General features: G+C 35.9%; 1 long non-coding RNA gene across 1 annotated transcript; it reads left to right on the top strand.

Annotated features, from left to right (window-relative positions):
- Positions 1-1,540: 1,540 nt before the first annotated feature.
- Positions 1,541-18,908, top strand: LOC118619942. The gene is made up of 3 exons (XR_004957349.1): positions 1,541-1,612; positions 17,990-18,170; positions 18,804-18,908. It is a non-coding gene; the product is annotated as an uncharacterized LOC118619942 (long non-coding RNA).
- The last annotated feature ends 1,372 nt before the right edge of the window (positions 18,909-20,280 follow it).

Here is a 20,280-nt window from a genome sequence, read left to right as displayed (position 1 = left end):
TGGTATTTCCCACGTCAGCCATCCGCTGCACCCGCTGAGAGGGCTTGCAACCCTGGAGGGCATCCACTGTGACAGGCAGAAGCCGCCTCCCCCCCCCCAGCCTGGTGAGTCAGCCCTGCGGGTCAGCACCACGTGCGCTCAGGAAGCGCTGCTGAGTTACACGGAAACTCACTTTATTTCCCACTGAGCGACATTCATTTGGATAATTTACATTGGGTCTACTTTTTCTGGAATACTCTGTACATCCTGAATTTTCATCAGCATTGTGAGTGATAGCACTATGTTTTTCATAGCACAAATTACTATCTAATATATCTAATATTAATTTATATGTTGTCACATCTTTCTTGCTATCATTCTAATGTAAAAATTTGACAAAACGTCGACAGCCTCACTTACTATTATGGTCTCGCCAGCATCTAAAAACACTGACTAGCATATCGCAGGCACTCAATAAATAGTCACTAAATAAGTGATGAAATAAATAAATGAATAAATGCACTCCTCTTTTTTCCTGTTATTTTTTTAATCTTGACATTCTACCTCTCAGTAGCTTATTCTGCTATAAAATATAATTGAATGGCAGTGCCACAAAATTAATCCTCACAACTCCCTTGGACCTCCAAAGAGTTCAAAGATTCTTGAAAGATCACCTGATGAATTGTTCTGTCCACATATTTACAGTTTACATTTCAAGAAAAATAATTTCCTTAACTTCAGTCTATAATTACCTTTAAAATTTTAAGTGATTGTATTATAATTCATATATCAGAAAGAAATTATCATATCTACAAAAAATGAGGTTCCCCATGCCCATACATTTTACAACTGTGCAACTGTTACCTTCTCTTGAGTATATTCAGTACTGAGGAACATAGACTCTATAATATTTCTCATCTCTTATCTCTTGCAGCATGTTGTCTTATTCTGATAATTCTCAACCTTCCTTGGTAGAGTTATAAATTTTCTTTCTGGGTGTTGATAACTTATCTGAAAATGCTACAGTATAATTTATATCTCTGAACAAGCTTTTTGCTATTATTCTGTCAAAAATTATTTCATCTACTTCTGCTGCATTGCTAGAGATAAATGGTCACAGCAGTGTTTGATTTTTGTTCTTGTTTCTTTAATCAGACTATCAGAGTGAGCTCCTTTCTTCAGTTTTAAAATATGTTTTAATTTTTTTTTTCTTTTTTCTCCCCTAATCATCTGGTTATTAATTTGTGACCTCTTTTTTTCTTTTAAAGCCCATAATACATGCTGAAGCCATGGAAAATTTTAAGGAACTTGAGACAAATTTTGCAGGCAAGTTTTTAATAACACAGCTCTTAGATATTCCCAATACAGAAAACACATTACTTCAGATTGACTAAAGATATTTCTGTTGGCAAATGAATTACTTTGTTTTCTGAATTTTTCTTTAAGTCTTAATTGTTGGGGTTTTATATAAAAAATTATCACTTATCTTCAATTTTTATTTTCTCCCTTCCACACACTTTATATTCTTTGATATATATTCCTTTTTGTTACTGTTTTTTCAGGGCTTCTGTTTCCAACAAATACAATCAGGGTGATGGTTCCACTGTTTCAAACAGTTCAAAGTTCCATATAGGTAAGCACCGTTTGAAGAAATATTATCCTTTATAGGACTCAAAGTTTCAATATTGATCTTTCTGTGAATATATTAATGAAGTATCAGCTAGGTTTGAATCTGTTTAGATTTGCACTTTGTCTATAAGCTTTTCTGTATGTTTTTCTATCTCATGGCTTTTTTGTGTGTGTTTTAGTTTGCCAACCTCTAGTATTACAGAGAATTTGACACTCCTAAAATTGCTCATTAATTGGAATATATAACAATTATTAACATTTATTACTACTATGTTTTCAGTATTGTTACTAGTTTTTAAATCATTCCATTGTTTTCTTTCATCTTCTGTACACTCCTTACAAAATTAGTATGATCTATTTTATGAGTGAGAAAATTTAAATCAGATGGAATAAAATAAGCAGTTGTTGATCACCAAACCACCAATACATAAGAAAATCTGGTTTTAAATCTTAGGTTATCTGTGATATTTCACTCCTTCATATGTATGATCTTCTTTAAAATATTGACTTCTTTCCCCCATTAAAGTCTCAAATCTATAATTCAATTGGGCTTGTAATTTCTATAACTGTCAAAATTTATAAATAAGAACATAATGCAGTAAGTGCTGAAGATATAAGTCTTTCTTGTATCCTGGTTTCATGCAACTCTCCTCTGTGATGCATGCCTGGGGTAGAAGGTGAGTTAGAGGAAACCTTCTGGAGCAGAATGCTTTTTGAGAAATGCCCTGTATTACTTTTCCAGAAGGCAAACAAATTTTGCAAAGTAACAAAAAAAAAAAGCTTGCCCTTCAGGATAACAGCACTCCAGTTCAGTAATACAAATGAGCTTACCAGTTAACTATCTCATGTGTTCTCTTTATGGATATTAATTCTTTACTGACACCACCCCTGCTTTAAAAAATTCCTGTACTCAATGTTTATTTTCCAAGTTACATGTATTCAAAGCAATTTTATCAATGCCTTTTTGAACTCCTGCCCAATATTAATTCATATTTATCAAGGTGCCCTGTATAAACAAGATTAGATAAACTCCGATTTCATTATACAACATTTCTAGTAAAATGATAACTTCTTCCATATTTGTGATAAACATTAAAAATAAGGCAGAACAAATAAACTAAAAGAAATTGGGGGGGAAAGCATTGAAAATTTTGATTGGGTGGGAGTGAGAACTTTACTAGGTTTATGTGGAAAAAGTAAACAAATGAGAATTATGAATCATATTAAGGAGTGAATTATGCTATGAGATATAGAAATTTGTTTTAAAGTTCTAATATTTAACCCAGTGTGGTGGTGACTTAAGAATCAAAGAACAGCCCTGGCCGGTTTGGCTCAGCGGTTAGAGCGTCGGCCTGCGGTTCAGAGAGACCTGGGTTCGGTTTCCGCTAAGGGCACGTACCTCAGTTGCAGTTTGTCCCCGGCCCTGGTTGGTCGTGCGGGTGGCAGCCACTCGATGTGTCCCTTTCACATCGATGTTTCCCTCTCTCTCTCTTCCCCTCTCTCCCTCCCACTCTGTCTGTACGAAAAATGGAAAAATGTCCTCGAATGAGGATTAAAAAAAAAAAAAAAGAATCAAAGAACAGGGTAGCACTAAAACCAATTTTAGAATCTCAATATAGGGCTTAAAATACCACAATTTTATAGGAAAATAATATATTATATTTAACATTGTGTTGAGAAAAAATTATTTTGAGAAAAAATTATAAGTGTTACACCCAAAATATACAGTTTTGAAACTTGATGAGGGCTCTAGCCAGGTAGCTAAGTTGGTTAGAGCATCATCCTGATACAACAAGGATGCAGGTTTGATTACCAGTCAGCGCACATACAAGAATCAGCCAATGAATATATAAATAAGTGGAACAATAAATTGATGTTTCTCTCGCTCTCCCCCTTCCCTCCTCTAAAATCAATAAATAAAAAATTTTAAAAACTTCACAGAGAGCTTAAAGGTAACAATGAAAACTATAAAGAATATATGAATATTTAAGACATGGAAGATGAGAAACTTTTAAAAGTAAAACCAATATATTAATGATGATATATTTGCCTACTACATAAAAATTTAAATATTTTACATATCAAACATATTAATGTTTTCTATACTATTAAAATTTATTTCCTTTTATATATAAACACTTAATATAAATCTATAAGCAAAATGGCTAAGTCTATGAATAAATATTTTACGGAAGTCTTATCATTAACTAATAGGCCAAAAAAGCCTTCTTATTATGAATCAAAGGAATGCAAATAAAAGAATACCAATGTGCCATAATAGCTTATAAATTGGCAGCAACAAAAGTAAAGTATTGACAGTTACCCCTTCACCCACAATTGGCATCACAAGGTGACAATTAAGATGACAAAAAATTGAGGTTAAATGTATTTGCTAAAGAATAGTGAATGTAGGAAAATGTAAATATCTTGGGTCCATATAATTTGGGCATCTATGTCTCTCTTATTTCTTAGGGTAGAACACAGGCAATTTAAAAACATTTGAGGGAATTCTCTGGGGCACTTCTTAAAACTGCACTAATCCCATTTACAAAGGCTCCGCCTTCATGACCTAATCACCTTCTGAAGACCCCACTCTCAATTATATTACATTAAAGATTCCATTTCAACACGTGAATTCTGGGGAACACAAACATTCAGTCTACAGCAGGTGGTAACTATTTACAAACATGTATATTATATATACATATGTAAGTTACATTTATATTTAATAACATAATATAAAAGCAATGACTGCTCTTTTAAGATTTATTATGCCTATAAGTGTTAATAGTTCACAAATGCATGCAAATTTTTAAAATTTATAGCTTTGTTCAGAACTCAGACATACTGAATACCTTTATATATTATTTATAAGGAAAAATCACATGTCAACTCATGCATGGTTTTTCTTTAAAATTGGAATATAAGCACAATCACACCTCATGGATTTAATTATTCTTTCTTAGCTTCTTTTAACATTTTAGTTGAGCCAGAAAAATATAAAATGAATAGTATGTATTTTAATAGGTTATTTTTCCAGGTTGTATTTCTACTGGATTCTTTTGTTTCAAGTCACTGAATGCATTTCATAAGAATGAGTCACTTCAAAATAAAATTTTTTGGATTATAAACATAGTTCACATGTATTTGGAAAAAAAGAAAGGAAGAGAAATATTAAACACACACACACACACACACACACACACACACACACAATAGTTGAGTAAGTAAGTCAGCATAGCCAAAGGGCAGCAACATCTGATGTGGTGACAGGCTTAGCATGCTTCATGTATTCATGCAGTTTCCATGGCAGCCACCACCTGACATGATAGTTCAAATAATTTGTAATTGCCAAGAGCTCTTAAAGGGAAACACTCTCAACTCCAATATAATTTTAAAAATCAACAAAATATATCTGAATTTGCATCCTTTTCTCAAACCTAACAGTGAAATGTTGTGGAAGCTATAACCTCCACATTTGTATTCCCTTACTCATAAAATGTGGATAAAAATATATACCATGTCTGCCTCACCAGATCAGAGAATAACAGATATGAACATACTTTAGAAAGTAAAATATGTTGTATAAATGCAGGGCATAGTTAATTTGCAGAATCATAGACTATTATAACTGAAAGAAATGTTAGAGGTCACCTGGTCCCAGCCTTTCGATTCATAAATGTAGTAAAAAGCACTATACTTTTCCACAGGGTCACACTAGGTGAGTGGCAAGGTCATTATTAGCCTTTAGTTGGTCATTTGTCTCCATGCCCAGTGGTCCCTCCTTTACCCGTTCTGTCCCTATGGTCAGCAGCTGCTCTATGAAATCTATCACCCCCTGCCCCCTGATCTTCCACACTGGTTACTCTCACAGAAAGCAATCACTCATCTTCAGAGCAATCACTCATCTGCACAGATCTGGTCATATAGAACATCAAGTTTATTTTTTTCATAGCTGACAATCTTACTATTAATCCCACATTGAGTCATAAGCATACTCTTCTAAGCTCTTTCAGCTTTTTCATCTTTTAGAATGATCTCTGATGTAATGGGAATTTTTAATAGAACTCTCAAGAGTCTGAAGGTATCTAGGCATTATGTAAGGGGAAAGAATCTGTCTCCAGAAAGAATTATTATCTGAATACTCTTCATTGGAATGATATGGCATTAATAGCCAATTTTAATCATGTATGGTATATTTTAGTTTGGGGCAAATTCAATTAAAGATCTTTTTATTTTGTACAGGTCTAATTTAATCCTTAAAAAAAACTTCTCTCTGAGGGAGGTTACCCACTCACCCCACCCCACCCCCGAGTTTGCTAATGAAAAAACTGATTTTCAGAGATATTAATGAACCTTTCCATTGTGACAATTATGTTGGACCCAGACCTCTAACATAGGTGTTGTTATTTAGTTTTGCTTTGTTTTTAAGTAGCTGTTTTTTCCATTACTCAGTGTTGTCTACACAATCAGAAAGCTTTGGACCAGTCTTGCCCACTGGCTAAGTGTCGTGTTCCTATGTGACCTAGAATGGAAGAAGCCTGACAGAGAGAGCAAATTCTTCCACAGGACCTGAGATTTCCTAACCCGTTCAAGCTTGGCTTCTCTGTCCATTTCTTCTGACTTCAGCTGCTAACCTCATCTTGCCTTCTCAGCTTGACTCATAGTCTCTCAACTCTCAGCTGTAATACCGATTACTGATTATGATCATGTTGATTTAATCCTACTGCCCCCATTAACAGACCTCACCTGTCCAGGCTAATAGATAAAAGCTGTTAATTCCCTGCCACCAACAGCTTATTGTTAATCAAATACTAGCTAATCATCCTTAACAAATTTACAAGAGGATCAGAGATACTCTAGAGTGTCTCTTCTCTTCTTTGTGGAGTCACCAAGACTCATTGAGGGAGACACACTCGTGATGTCTCTTTTTCTAGGGTTCTGTAGTTAGAAGATGACTAAACCATGGGGTAAGCGCAGAATGTTTTGCATCCTTGGAGCAAGCACTTCACTGACTTAGAGGGAACCTGGGCGAGGACCAAGAGGGAAACTGAAACCCAAAAGGATAGAGCTAAATAGAGAGGCTAGCAAATGTACACGCTCATGTATAATTTAAAGACAACTGTTTACCTGTTTGTCTTAATTTTCCCCCTTATTATGTCAGCTCCAGAAAGGACTCACTTTATTGGCCATTCACTGTTATCTAGCACAGTGGCTAGTACTTTGATTTTCAAAGATTATATTCTGAAAGAGTAAACAAATGAATATAGCCTTTGCAAGAAAGCATATGATTGATAATTAAAAATATGCTTTCTTATTTAGAAATATATCTTTAGTTAATGGCACTAAGTTTACCTTATTTATATGTTGTTGTTATTCTCTTCTTACCCCTGCCTATTTTGAAGTTGTTTTATTTATATATTTACTTTTTTTTTTTATCCTCACCCGAGGAAATTTTTCCATTTTTTTGTTCAGATAGAGTGGGAGGGAAAGAGAGGAAGAGAAAGAGAAACATTCATGTAAAAGGAACACATCAAGTGGCTGCCACCCACACGACCCAACCAGGACCCAGGACAAACTGCAGCCAAGTTACGTGCCCTTAATGGGAACTGAACCTGGGTCCCTCTGGACCGCAGGCCAGCACTCTAACCACTGAGCCACACTGACCAGGGCTAGAAGTCACTTTAATTGTTGGTTGAAAAGGAAAAAGAAAGAAAGAAAGAAAGAAAGAAGAATCGGGGCTGCTAACTTACAGGAGAGAACCTGTTATAGATAGGTTATAAGTGAAATGATAACACTAAACTTGTCAATTTATTGGCTTTTCTGTTGCAGATAACTAGTAAATGAGGCCATTTACATAGTAATCATTTTAATTTAGGAACAACATTTGAAAAACAGTAAATGCCTAAAGCTATTTTTTTTAAGTCAGTAGCAGAGAGAAATTAGTTTAGTCTTTTATTTCCCTGCAGGTAAACTTATTGAACTTAAAATTAACCTGGATATCTGAAAGTTTGAAAGCTAATAAAGGTTCAAATGAAGTTGAACAGTAGCACATCTGATATGATTGCTACTAAGTCAGACTTCAAGAGACCTCTTTTTTGGTAACATCTTTGAATAGGAAGTGCTACTAGCTTTCTAGGTTATTAGTTTCAATGTCAAACAACTGTCAAGAAGATGATAGATACATAAATAGATGATAGATAGATAGATGATAGACACTAATGCATTCCCATTGCAAAATAAGAAAAGGTTGCTTTGTTTTATATTTACAAGGTTTGAGCTGGTCACCATTCTATGCTACTATTCATATGCTAGTGTTTTACATATGATAGAAGTCAATAAATAATTAATGATTTGTCCTCACAAGTATTTTAATTAATTACAGTTTATGTAATTCCTAGTAATAGATAATGTCCCAGCATGTATAGAATATAGTACAAATATTGTCATCCCCAACTATAATATATTGTAATGACCTTGTTTATTTTGCAAATCACTTTTTGTGCAAATCACATTATATGTCTGTATCCACAAACTACCACCCCTCCCCCTCTCAACATGCCTATACCCCATCTCTTCACTACTGCCACCAACCATTTGTCAGAAGATCTCATACTTATATTCTTCTTATAAAAAGTATGTACATTTAGAAATGGAAGGATCGTCTAGAGAGTATAAACCCCAATGCCACTATTTTACACATTAAGATTCTGAACCCCAGAAAATGTAAAATCACCTAGCCAGTTGAAGGCCAAGTCCCTGACAATCAGTTATCAATCTATCTTCTTTCTATTCTGTTTTTTAAATTAATTATATTAATGAGGAAATATACTTTTAAGTGCATTTATTATTATAGTTACTTTTTTCTTTTCTACAAAGAATACATCATGAATATCACGTTGAGCAAAGTTCACAAGTTGATTGCACCCCATCTAGTTACCCTGCCGCAGTCGTGTTGCCCATGAGGGCGTCACTAAGAGAAATCAGCTCTGTTGATTCACAGGAATCGTTATTCAAATAAGCTTGGCATGTCTTGTAAAATCACTCAGTCACTAATAAGTCCAAGAATGCTTTAGAAAAAAAATACAGGATTTAAACCTGCAGCCATTCAGAGTACATTGCAAACCAATCATGTGATATTCAAATCCCTTGTACTTTAAATGGTACTAATTAATGCTGTGGCCTGGACTCCATTCTTCATGCTGACAGACACACTACACACTTTAGGCATTAACATGGCCCAAGGGGGGGATACCTTTTAGTCTAACTCTAAACGCATGAGTGTTGACAAATGTTGGTGATGGACTAATCCACTGAATGTGAGGAGTGGTAAAGGGGGTGAGCCCTGGCGTCTAACTACCTGAACCCTGTCTACCTCTTACTGACTTTGTAACCTGGACAAGTTACTTATTCTCTGATCCTATGTTTCCTTGTCTTTAAAATGAAGTGAATAATACCTAAGATGATTCTTGCAAGCATTAAAGGAGCTATTTCAGACAAAGTGCTTGGAAATTACCTGATACAGAGAGAATGCTGATGAATGTTAGCTATTATGGTAAAGTCAATGAAAATTTGTTTTTCATAGATATAAAACAAATGGCAGATTGTGTTCTTTTTCAGAAAAAAATAAGAGTTTATTAATTTTTAGGGAAGAAAATTCTAGATTTTTTTTTATATAAGGATAGCCTAGGTCTGTGTTCTAGCCACTGCCCACTTGGTCACGTAAATAAATCTTCGTGTTCCTGTTTTCTCATATTTGAAATAAGTATCATAGTGTGGCATGTTAAGAGGTTTATATGAATCATTATGCATAAAGCACTAAATTTCTAACTGGCCTGTAATTAGCACATTGCAAACATGTGTTATTAATTCTGTATCTTCTGTATTAAAAAGGATATCATTACAACTACTCCAATCCATAGACTTACTTGAATATGAAAGAAAAAGGTTTGCCAGACATTTTCATTATTCTTTGAATCAAAATATTTTATGTTCTTAAAGTAGCCAATAGTTATTACTATCTTTGACCAGAAATGGTGTGAAATGAGAATGCCTATAAATCACTTTTTTCCCCCCAAAGTGTACTGCTGAATTGCTGGCTTAGCCTTCTTAGGAATGTGTTAGATTCGTTGAATAACATGTCCCCCCCCCCCCCACTACCCAATTTTGCATCCAGGTTCTTTGTGGATTTGTCAATTTGTAAGTAGATGAGATTTAATTAAATTACAGAATAGTGCAGATGTCAAAAATTTTATTGTGCAAGCAACAGTACTGCTAGGTGGATGTCTCAGGCGCCTTGGTTAGGCAGTTCCTGCCACACAGGTGACAATGCTCTGGGCCCCTGGAAGGAGCAGAGAGCTGCCGCAGTGACGCAGATTAGAATGAAAATAAGAAACAGCATCACTCAGGAGCCTAGAGTCACCTCCCCTTATCTTTTTCTGCCAACACACCTTGATTTTTTGTTTTTTAGGCTGTTTCAGATATAAGTGTGTGTGTGTGTGTACAAAGAAAAAAATAATTAAATATTAAAGAAAAAAATAGAACCCCAATACATGACATTTCTCTCTTTTTGTCTTTCTATTTGCCTATATGTACTTTGTTATAATATTAATATGTATATTAACATATTTATGTTATACATGGCTTTCACCATGACATAATATGAAAATATAAAAATATCATGTTTTCTCATAATATAGTTTGACAAATACCAGGATTGTTGTTCCCAGCCTTTGTGTAAAGCATGGGCCTTTTCAGTTACTTTATAATTTTGTGATATAACAATTCCTGAGAGAAAAAGAGCTATTCTTTTAAATATATTGAGTTTCTAACACCTTAGAGATTATTTATACTCTTTCCTCTAGGAGCGAAAGGAAGTCTAGAACCTTGTGTTCACACTGTATAAGAGGTAGGCAAGGGAGGGAAAAAATGAAAGAAAGAAAAGAGTAGCAAGCAAGCAACAGGAATTATAAGTATTTCCTGTTTTCATTGCTGCCAAGGCTATGTTGTGCCCAAGGTATTTCCCTGCTAGTCAACAAAATAGAACCTTTATTTTCTCCTCCAAAGTGGAAACAAAATACTACCATGGTTTGGAGTAACTAACTGTAAATTACATATGGTAAATACCCATCCAATTTCACTGCAATGCATTCGCCTGTCACATGGTGACCTAAACACATCAAGGAGGTCATTTCTTTTCAAAAGCTCTCTTTTTTTCTATAACAGTGTAGCAAAAGAATCATTACCTCTATTGCCAGAAATCTTCTATCTATCATCTATCTATCTATCTATCTATCTATCTATCTATCTATCTATCTATCTATCTATCTATCTATTGTGTTTCCACAAACTACTCTTCCAAGAAGAGAGAATCTGCTACAAAACATAGTGAGTGAGTTCTGTTTGGGAACACTGTGTTGCCTGTGGACAGTGCTGAATTAGTGCTAATGGGCATGAGGTCATGAGTTTAATTTTCACGAGGACTCTCTTTGTTCTGCAGCTGTCCTAATCTGGCCTGGGTTGTCAGCTTGCAAAAGGAACATGAACTTCACAGACTCTTCTATGCCTTCACAATGGGTGGAGAAGTGCTAGACCAAGGCTTTTGAGGGGGTTCCCAATGACTCATACGTGACTTGACAAAGAATAACCTGTGGTCTTATGAGGTGAGAGCTGTCCAGCCCAGGGATCAGGGAAAGTTTACCCCAAAAAACTACATCTCAGCTGCCATTCCCAAGAACATCCCCATTTTCATCTCATAGCACACATAAACTAATTACAAAATTTCTGCCACACACTAAAAACAATATTATATTTTTTGCTGATCTGACAAAAGAAAAAAAGAAATAATTTTGATTCATTCGCATTGGACGGCTATTGTTGTGCTGGATGGTTGACAATCTAAGGGAAAAGAGGTCAGTGCCCCTGACTAAATAGTCAAGTATTGCATGTTTCAAAAATTCTTGCACCACTAAGTCAGCTTTGCATTAGAGCCGGAGGTTGGCCATGTTCAGGAGCCCAGTGTCTGCTGTTTGCTCTTCCCTACAGGAGATGCCAGGAGAATTTGTGCAGGGTCTGCAGAGGCATCAGCCTCTGCTTCTTTCTCAGAGTCAAAGGAACTACAGCATTTTGTTCTTCTCCAAGGACTTTTCAAGGCTCCTGTTCTCTTCCTCTATCCTGACATCAGTTTCAGAAGTTTCTGGAGTGTACAGATGATCCTCTTCTCCCTGCAAGCTGAGACACAGGACTCTTTCCAGCAGGAGGGAGAGATCAGTGGCTCCCCTGGAGGGAGAGCATCCAATGTGGAAACACTGAAGATCACCAGGCAGCGATTTCTTCATGCAGATGGCCTTTCCCCTCCAACAGCCTGGAATATTGGGCTCACATTCTGAGAGTCAGTGCAGTGCAAGAGACACAAAAATCCCCTCTTTCTTCCTTGCGATAAGGTTCTAAATCTACATGGGGCCCACTTTGACTATATCATGATGTGAAACTCTGCTTCCTCCATGGGGAGACGGAAAGACACAACAGCACTTACATTTTACTAGATGGAGAATTTCAAATTGATATGAAGAGTAAAAATACAAATAAGGTCATGTACTAACAGTAATGAATAACTTGGGTGATTTTTCACTCTGGAAAAATAACTATACCAAGGTTGTATATTTATTCCTTTCTGAGTAAAGACAGGAGTGAGTAAAATTGAAGGAAGCTTCAAAAAATGCAAAGCCATAGCAACAGATCGCCATGTAGTTATTGGACATTTAATTCTATGAAATCCAGTGTAGGTATGTGCACTCACGTACATGTCCATGAATAGAACCAGGCACTCGCCCACTCTGATCTTGAGACAAGAGCCTTGCCCGAGATAGCGAGTGAGTCACATGATATATCACTTGACCCCTACTTCATGTTTCCAGGTTGGTCTTTGGATCGCTGTTGCAAAGGAACTGTTTACTGTGGTGATCTCTCTCTCAAAGACTGAGAACATGTAGTGTGTTAACCTGGAATATGTGTCCAGGGTCTCCAAATTATCCATTGTTAAATTTTATTTATTATAACTAAAGTTGTTTGGAGAAACAAAGAACTGTTGTATCTCTTAACCCTCACTCTCTAAATTCACTGTGGCCTTAGATGAAGAGGAGAATGACTATGTGTTAAAAGGATCATGCCATCAGAGGTTTAAAACGCCCACCTTGCCCTGGTCAGTGTAGCTCAGTTGGTTGGTGTATCGTCCCGAACACTGAAAGGTTGTGAGTTTAATTCTCAGTCAGGGCACATTCCTAAGTTTCAGGTTCAATCTCTGGTCAGGAAGCATTGGGAAGGCAACTGATCAATGTTTCTCTCTCTCTTTCCCTCTGAGTGCCTCGCTCTTAAAAATTAATTAATTAATTAATTAAATGCCCAACTGATGTATCCATCTCTACCATTCCAAATCATACCAAATATTATACAGTAAAATATTCCAAACTCCAGACATATTGAATGAAATTGCTCAGAAATAAATGGAACGTTTAAGTAGTTAAAAAACAGTAACTTGAGGAGACGGAACGGTAAGTGGAAGTATGATAAAACCTAATAAAATGTTTCATTCCTGCAGGAAAAGTTAAGCTGATTAATAAGTTACAAGTTAAAATGATGAAAAGATAAGTATATAAAAGAAACATCCTATATCACATTTTTTTAAATTTCAGAGGTGAAAATGATAATTTCAATTTCTAATGTAAGCCAAATCTCAGTGAGGTGAGATCATTTGTCCAAAGTAACACTGCAGAAATAGCTGTTTTAAATTCATCTTTTTGGACTTCTAGCCCAGTGCCCTTTCCATTGCCCTCTACTGACAATAGGGGACAGGGCATTATCAGGACTTTTGGAAAGAATCTTACTAAGTGTCTGGTGTACAATATACTTCCAAATTAGACTGCCTGAGGGGCTGGATCCTATCACCAGTCACTGTGTTCTTTCAAGGGCTCCAAAAGTTTCCTTCAAAAGATGATTCACTTTAGGTGATAATATTATCACCAACAATACAAAGACATTTTCCTCACCAGAGTAGTTCCCTCACCAGAATTTTACAATGGCTGTGCCCAAAGTGACTAATCTAAACAGGCATAAAACTCTCCAGCAGAAAATGCTAATACTACATAATTTGCCAGTAAATGTTCTTTGAGGAAGAAAGAATGGAAAATAAAAATAGGATTAAGGTAGATATTTAAGACAGATGGTTTGATATAAATATTGTCTTGATTTCTTTTAGGAATCCCGTTTTCATATTTCTGTATAACATGATTGACAGTAGAAATGTAACATGGTGCTTAGTGAATACAGAGTCTGAAAAAAAAACCCTGTTTTGTTCAAAGTCGATTGGTATCCATTATATATCTACTTTGTTCCACCTTGTGGCATGGGGTGGGCCATGAGCTGCATGATGGTTCTATTATCCAGCAGGAAATGTTTTGAACATTTTAAATGCATTTATAGTACAGACTTTCTACATTTTTCCCTGGCCCCATTTTCATTGAACAGGAAAACTACTCACTTTGGAAATAGAATCCTGGGGTTCATTTCACTCAGGCAGCCACTTACTTGAATTCACCTGGAGAATATAAACCATAACTTGTAAAGCTTTAAGGGTCAAGATCAAGGATGTATCAAATTTCAATCATAAATTCAGAGCTAGAAATAAGAGATAAAACCAAGAATAGGTGCTTGGTGAAGTTGGGGTGAAATAAAAGGAGAAAAACAAGATGAGCAAATCAGATATAATTGCCTAGGTGAGATTATTTGTCAGACAGTCATTTTTAATGACCAGTGAGTCATTATGCAGCAAAATCTAAGACTGACCAAATGGTTCACCACTGCCTTCCAATCTCTCACTACTAGGTGCAGTATTTCCAAGACTTCCCATCGTAACTTCTAAAAGATATATTACATCTTCGAGTGTATTCCAGAGATAGGAATGTTGCTCTCACAACTTGTGTCTGAATACTGTCTTTGCTTTATGAGTAGTTCGGGCTAGTTATTTTAGCATTCTTAATCTCTATCTTAATGAGCAAAGTGGGGCTAATAATACCTATTCTACCCTGTTGTTTTCAAGTTTAGTAAGATAATGTACATACTGCTAATACAGAATAAGTGCTCCATAAATGATACATGATACATGCTACTATCAATTACTATCATTATGCTTTATTCTCAAACCGAGCATATCATGATTCCAGCCCATTCTGTATCATAACTGCTGACTTCCCCTCTGGAAGTGTAGATAGGGGTGGCAAGAAAATGGTTATAAAGCAAAGAACCCTAGAAATAACAGGAATCATCAAAAATCTGGATTCATAGATGTTCACACTCTCTGTGATTTTGAATGGGCAGAGAAAGCGGTTTCTGACTTATCCAGGGAATTTTTAAAACAATATGTGTTTGACCCTGGCCGGTTTTCTCAGTGGTTAGAGCGTCAGCCTGCAGAACACAGAGTCCTGGGTTCAGTTCCCTCTAAGGGCACGTACCTCGGTTGCAGTTTGTCCCTGGCCCTGGTTGGGTTGTGAGGGAGGCAGCCACTCGATGCGTCCCTTTCCCATCAATGTTTCTCTCTCTCTCTCTTCCTCTCTCTCCCACCCACTCTATCTGAACAAAAAATGAAAAAATGTCCTCAAGTGAGGATAAAAAATAAAAAATAGAAACACAGTATATGTTTGAAAAAAAGCACATCCAAACTTTAAAAATGTACTATGATATAATGCCATCTTTTTTCATGTTTATTATATTATCTACCAAGAAACTACAACACTTTGTTCATTAAATTCAATATATGAGTGAAATCATGTGGTACTTGTCTTTCTTTGACTGGCTTATGTCACTGAGCATAATGTCCTCCAGGTCCATCCATGCTGTGACAAAGGGTAAATTTTTCTTCCTTTTTAATGGCAGAGTAGTATTCGATTGTATAAGTGTACCACAGCTGAACTACCAAGCAAACTAGAGATAGACTCATAGATAGAGAGTAGGCAGACAGCCCTGGTGTGTGTGTGGGGGGGGAGTGTTGAGGGGAGTGTGGAGGCATTTGAGCAAAAAGAGAGAGAGAGAACTCAAGGACATGGACAACAGTGTGGTGACGGGGCGGGGGGTGGGGGGTGGGGTGGAAGAGCCCACAGAGGGGATAAATGGTGATGGAAAAATAAAATGAAGAAAGTATAGAACCAGGTATGTAGTAGGTATTCAGGAAATATTTGCTAAAGGGGTTAACATTCTCAAAAAAGTTTCACTTATTCAGAGGCAGAACTATAATATAGTAAGCTGCTCTCTTGTGTGCCTCTTCTAATGGTGTTTTGGTCTCTGAGATCAAGCTAACACTTAAAATTACCTTTATCCTATTTTGTTCTCACTAGTTTGAATGATAAAATATAGTTTGGTGTTTTAGAGCTTCTGGATCCAATTAGGTCTGGTCTCAAAACATAGCACCACAATTTTTTGGTTGTCTCTAAACAACAACATCATCAGGAGCAGGCACATTTTTCTGACCAAATATATGCACTCTGTGTGTCTTCATTATTATGGGAAACTAGCACAGCTGCAGGGTAGAGATTTGCATTTTATTAGCCTACTCTTACCTTCCGCTTGGGGAATTCTCTTATTAGTTGATAAGGCACCCTTTTGGATGCGTCTCAACAATCATTCAAAATTTTGGGCAATCCACCACATCCTTTGGCCATAACCACATTTATATCATTTGTAGTAATTTGTCTGATAATGCCAAATATAAAAGTGTCTTGGAAAATGTTCATATTGTCATGATCAGAACTCCATTTAATACACTGACTATAATTATCATGTTTTATGTCCAAAGCCTTTGATCAAAAGCTATAAAATCTTATGAGGCTTGACTTACTTCACCTCTCAGTTCTTATTTTAAGGAATATATTTAAGAAATCATGACATTTTATTCTTTATTCTTGATGTGTACTGACCAAAATTATTTATTTTTTTTATATATCCCAATGATGCTTGAATATCACTATAGCTTAAATGTTTCATCACCACCATATTAAGAAATTTTTGGGACGGTTATGGAGTTTTTATGTAAATTGTTATAGCTATGGGATACCCCACCTATCTATGAACAGAAGCTTGATTTGTCTCCAGCTGCAAAATGTACTCATAAAATCATGTCCCAAACACCAAGTATGTGTCTGTATAAAGATCAAAAGATCCTGGGCCAACATTAACTTTTTAAAGCCAAATTTATTTCAAAGGCAAATAGATAGAAAATATGATCAACATTCTAACTAGAACAATAAGATATATTTATTTCTAGCCAAACACAGAAAGACAAATACTGCATGATCTCACTTGTATGGGAAATATAAAAAAGTTGAACTCATAGTAATAGAAAATAGAACAGTAGCTACCAGGGGCTTGGTGGGGAGAAGGTGAGGAAAACAGTGACATTGATCAAAGGGTGCAAACTTTCAGCTATAAGATGAATCAGTTCTAGAGACCTGATGTAAACACAGCACTCTGACTGTAGTTAATAATAATGTGCTGTATACTTGATGGTTGCTGACAGAGCCGATCTCAGGTGTTCTCACTGCACACACAAAAATGGTAACCATGTGAGGTGGTCATGTTAATTAGCTTGATTGTGTATCCACATATCAAAACATCACATCATCTTAAATAAATACAATTTTTTTTTGTCAATTATTCCTTAATGGAGCTGGAAAAAAGATATACTTCTTTTTTTCTTTTTTATCCTCACCCGAGGACATTTTTCCATTTTTTTGTTCAGATAGAGTGGGAGGGAGAGAGGGGAAGAGAGAGAGAGAAAAACATCGACGGACGTGGAAGGTACACATCGAGTGGCTGCCACCCGCACGACCAACCAGGGCCGGGGACAAACTGCAACTGAGGTATGTGCCCTTAGCAGGAACCGAACCCGGGTCTCTCTGGACCACAGGCCAATGCTCTAACCGCTGAGCCAAACCGGTCAGGGCGATATACTTATTTCTGCATAAAATAGATATTTTGTTTTTTATAATACTCAAATAATAAAGAATAAACAAAATAAACCTACACTATAAATTAAATAGTGACAGAGGTCATTTATATAAATTTCTACAAAACAATAATAATATCATATATTTCAATAATTAGGGTATCCTATATGTAAAAATATTGGTTTTTAAGACAGTAAATGAAATTATTGTTTTATTGCCTTTAAATACCTATCATGATAACTATCTCCGAGACACCTGGGTAGCTCAGTAGTAAATTTGCCAGCATCAACACCTACAAGCTCGGCAGTGATGTATCTGTTGAGCACCTAAGGAGGACCAGCTTCCATTTACTTCAGGTGATAATGAGTTTCCCTTTTACTCCAAAGCAGAAACTTTCTGCTGGTATCTGGTAGAGATGGTGGAGTGAAATGATAGAGGTGGCAGAAAGGGACACACACCCTGAAAACTGTTTCAGAAAGTTTCTTCAACAAACCAAGGAAGGAAGGAGGACTTCCACTTTGCCACAGATAAAAAGGGCATTGTGAGTCACTTCCTATTCACAAGATCAAGGTGAGAAATCTCAATTTGTTTTTTTATTTTTTGGCTTTTTGATTGTTTGTATAAGCTGAAGGACGCAAACCCACCGGTCCCTATGCCTGTTTTCAGTAAATCATTATTTTTTGTTTGACATAAACATAGTAGTTGATAAGCATAAAACAAAAGAAGAATTAACCATTATTTGTTCCAGAAAGTGATCCACTTGGTTCCTTGTGGATGCACCTAACCAGCAGCAGTTATGACCTAGGGAAATCTGAAACCCTAAGTCACTCAAGACTGACTTGTGACTGAAAACTAATTAAATCACTTAAACTGATCAGTCCATCATTCTAAAGATGAAATTAAGAACAATTCCTCATAGCCAGAGATCCAAATTTCTCCTCAAGATTTGGTTTTCTATATTGCATCAATTACAGAATAATGTCTCTTGTAATGACTGTAACTTTAAAGCTAGATTTTATTTACCATATAAATCAGTTCAACGTATCTTTTATAAAGTAGCCACTGTCCTTCCCTTTTAAATTAAATGACTTATTAATAGTGATTTGATACATTGTTTCATCCTAAATTAAACTGACAAAAACCAATTAACAAGAGTAAAATATACTAATTTATTTAATATAATTTTTATGTGACATGATAAAGCCTTCATAAGAAAAATGAAGATCCAAAGAAACAATTAGACCAGAGTATTTTCTGCTAGGTTTGATGAAGAGTACACAATGTGGAGGAATCTGACAGGTTAAGGAGTATGAGGTAAGTGTAGTATACTGGAGAAAACTTAACAAGGCCTGGTAATTAAGAATCTTCTCAGCATCTCCTCTTCAGAGATAAAGATGCTTCTTTCCACTGCATCTAGGGAAGTCACATCTCATATGAGGGGTATTGGGCTGTTTCAGGGAAAAAGGGTGATGGAGGAGAGGTCAGAGTGAACTTCCTCTGTCTAATATTTTCTCAAAGTCCTTCAGCTTGTAGTATTCAATATGCCAAGGTGTCATATTCGGACAACTGATCCGAATGCCAGCAATACATATGTATACGTGTATTATCCATCATGGCCACCTATCCTTATTAGCACATAGCTACTATTTCATTAACCCACTTCTACAAAAGTTAGAATGACTTACCCAGTCTCCTACAAGTGAACATTTAGGTTGGTTTCATTGTTTTGCTAATACCAACAATACTGCCATAAACAGCCTGGTCTCTTTGAATACTTGTATAAATTCCTAGCAGTAGATTTTCTGTGCCAAGTTTTATATGCACTTTAAAATTTGTTAGAGACTTCTAAATTAGTATCTAAAAAGGTTGAAACAATTTACATTTCTATCACAGCTGTATGAGAGTGCCTGTTTATCCACACTCTCATCAACACCGGGTATAACCAAACTCAGTTTTACCACTCTAATGCATTAAAAAGAGAATTCTGCACTCTGATTTTTTTTTTTTCTTATATGCCACTGAATTTCTTCAGCAAAGATTAAATAACTAGAATCAATAGTCACATGCTTTGTAAGTACATTGTAATGGTTCTGAAGCTTTCTTTTAAGAGAGAAAATGAAGGGAAGGAGGCTAAACATCCCATCACATTTGCCTACACCTAGGTCAGAAAATATTCAAAGCACATTGAATGTGGAAACAGCTCTAAAAAATAAGCTTGCCTTTTCTTCCACAAATGTACTATAATATATACAAGTCAAAATAAAATCATCTGGCAAAGCACTGAATTTTTCAGCAGCAAAAATTGGCTCTGTGTATTTCATTTTCTACTTTGGGAAAAGCTTATGATGCATGCAGAGTGTGCATCTGAGATTCACAGATGTGGTCTAAGTGACTCATATGCTAAGCCCTTTTATCTGGCCACTGCTGGGTCAGTCGTCTGACATAGAAAAGAACAGAGTGATGCATTTTCACAGAGTTTGAAATTGAATTGAGTTTACAGTCTGGTTTTGCCTTTAAAGACATTATTTAATCAGTGAAGCTCTACTCAAAGTATAAAGGATATTGTTTGCCACTTTTTATTCAGTGTCCTAACCAAAGAAAATAAACTACAAAAATATTCTAGCAAATATTAGGCTCACTTAATCAAAGTAATTTACTTAGCCACATTATTAATTTTTAG

This window comes from Molossus molossus, unplaced genomic scaffold (genome assembly GCF_014108415.1).
Source record: "Molossus molossus isolate mMolMol1 unplaced genomic scaffold, mMolMol1.p scaffold_m16_p_7, whole genome shotgun sequence".
Taxonomy (NCBI): Eukaryota; Metazoa; Chordata; class Mammalia; order Chiroptera; family Molossidae; genus Molossus; species Molossus molossus.
Note: the sequence above shows the minus strand (reverse complement) of the source record. Positions and strands in the feature narration are given on the sequence as shown.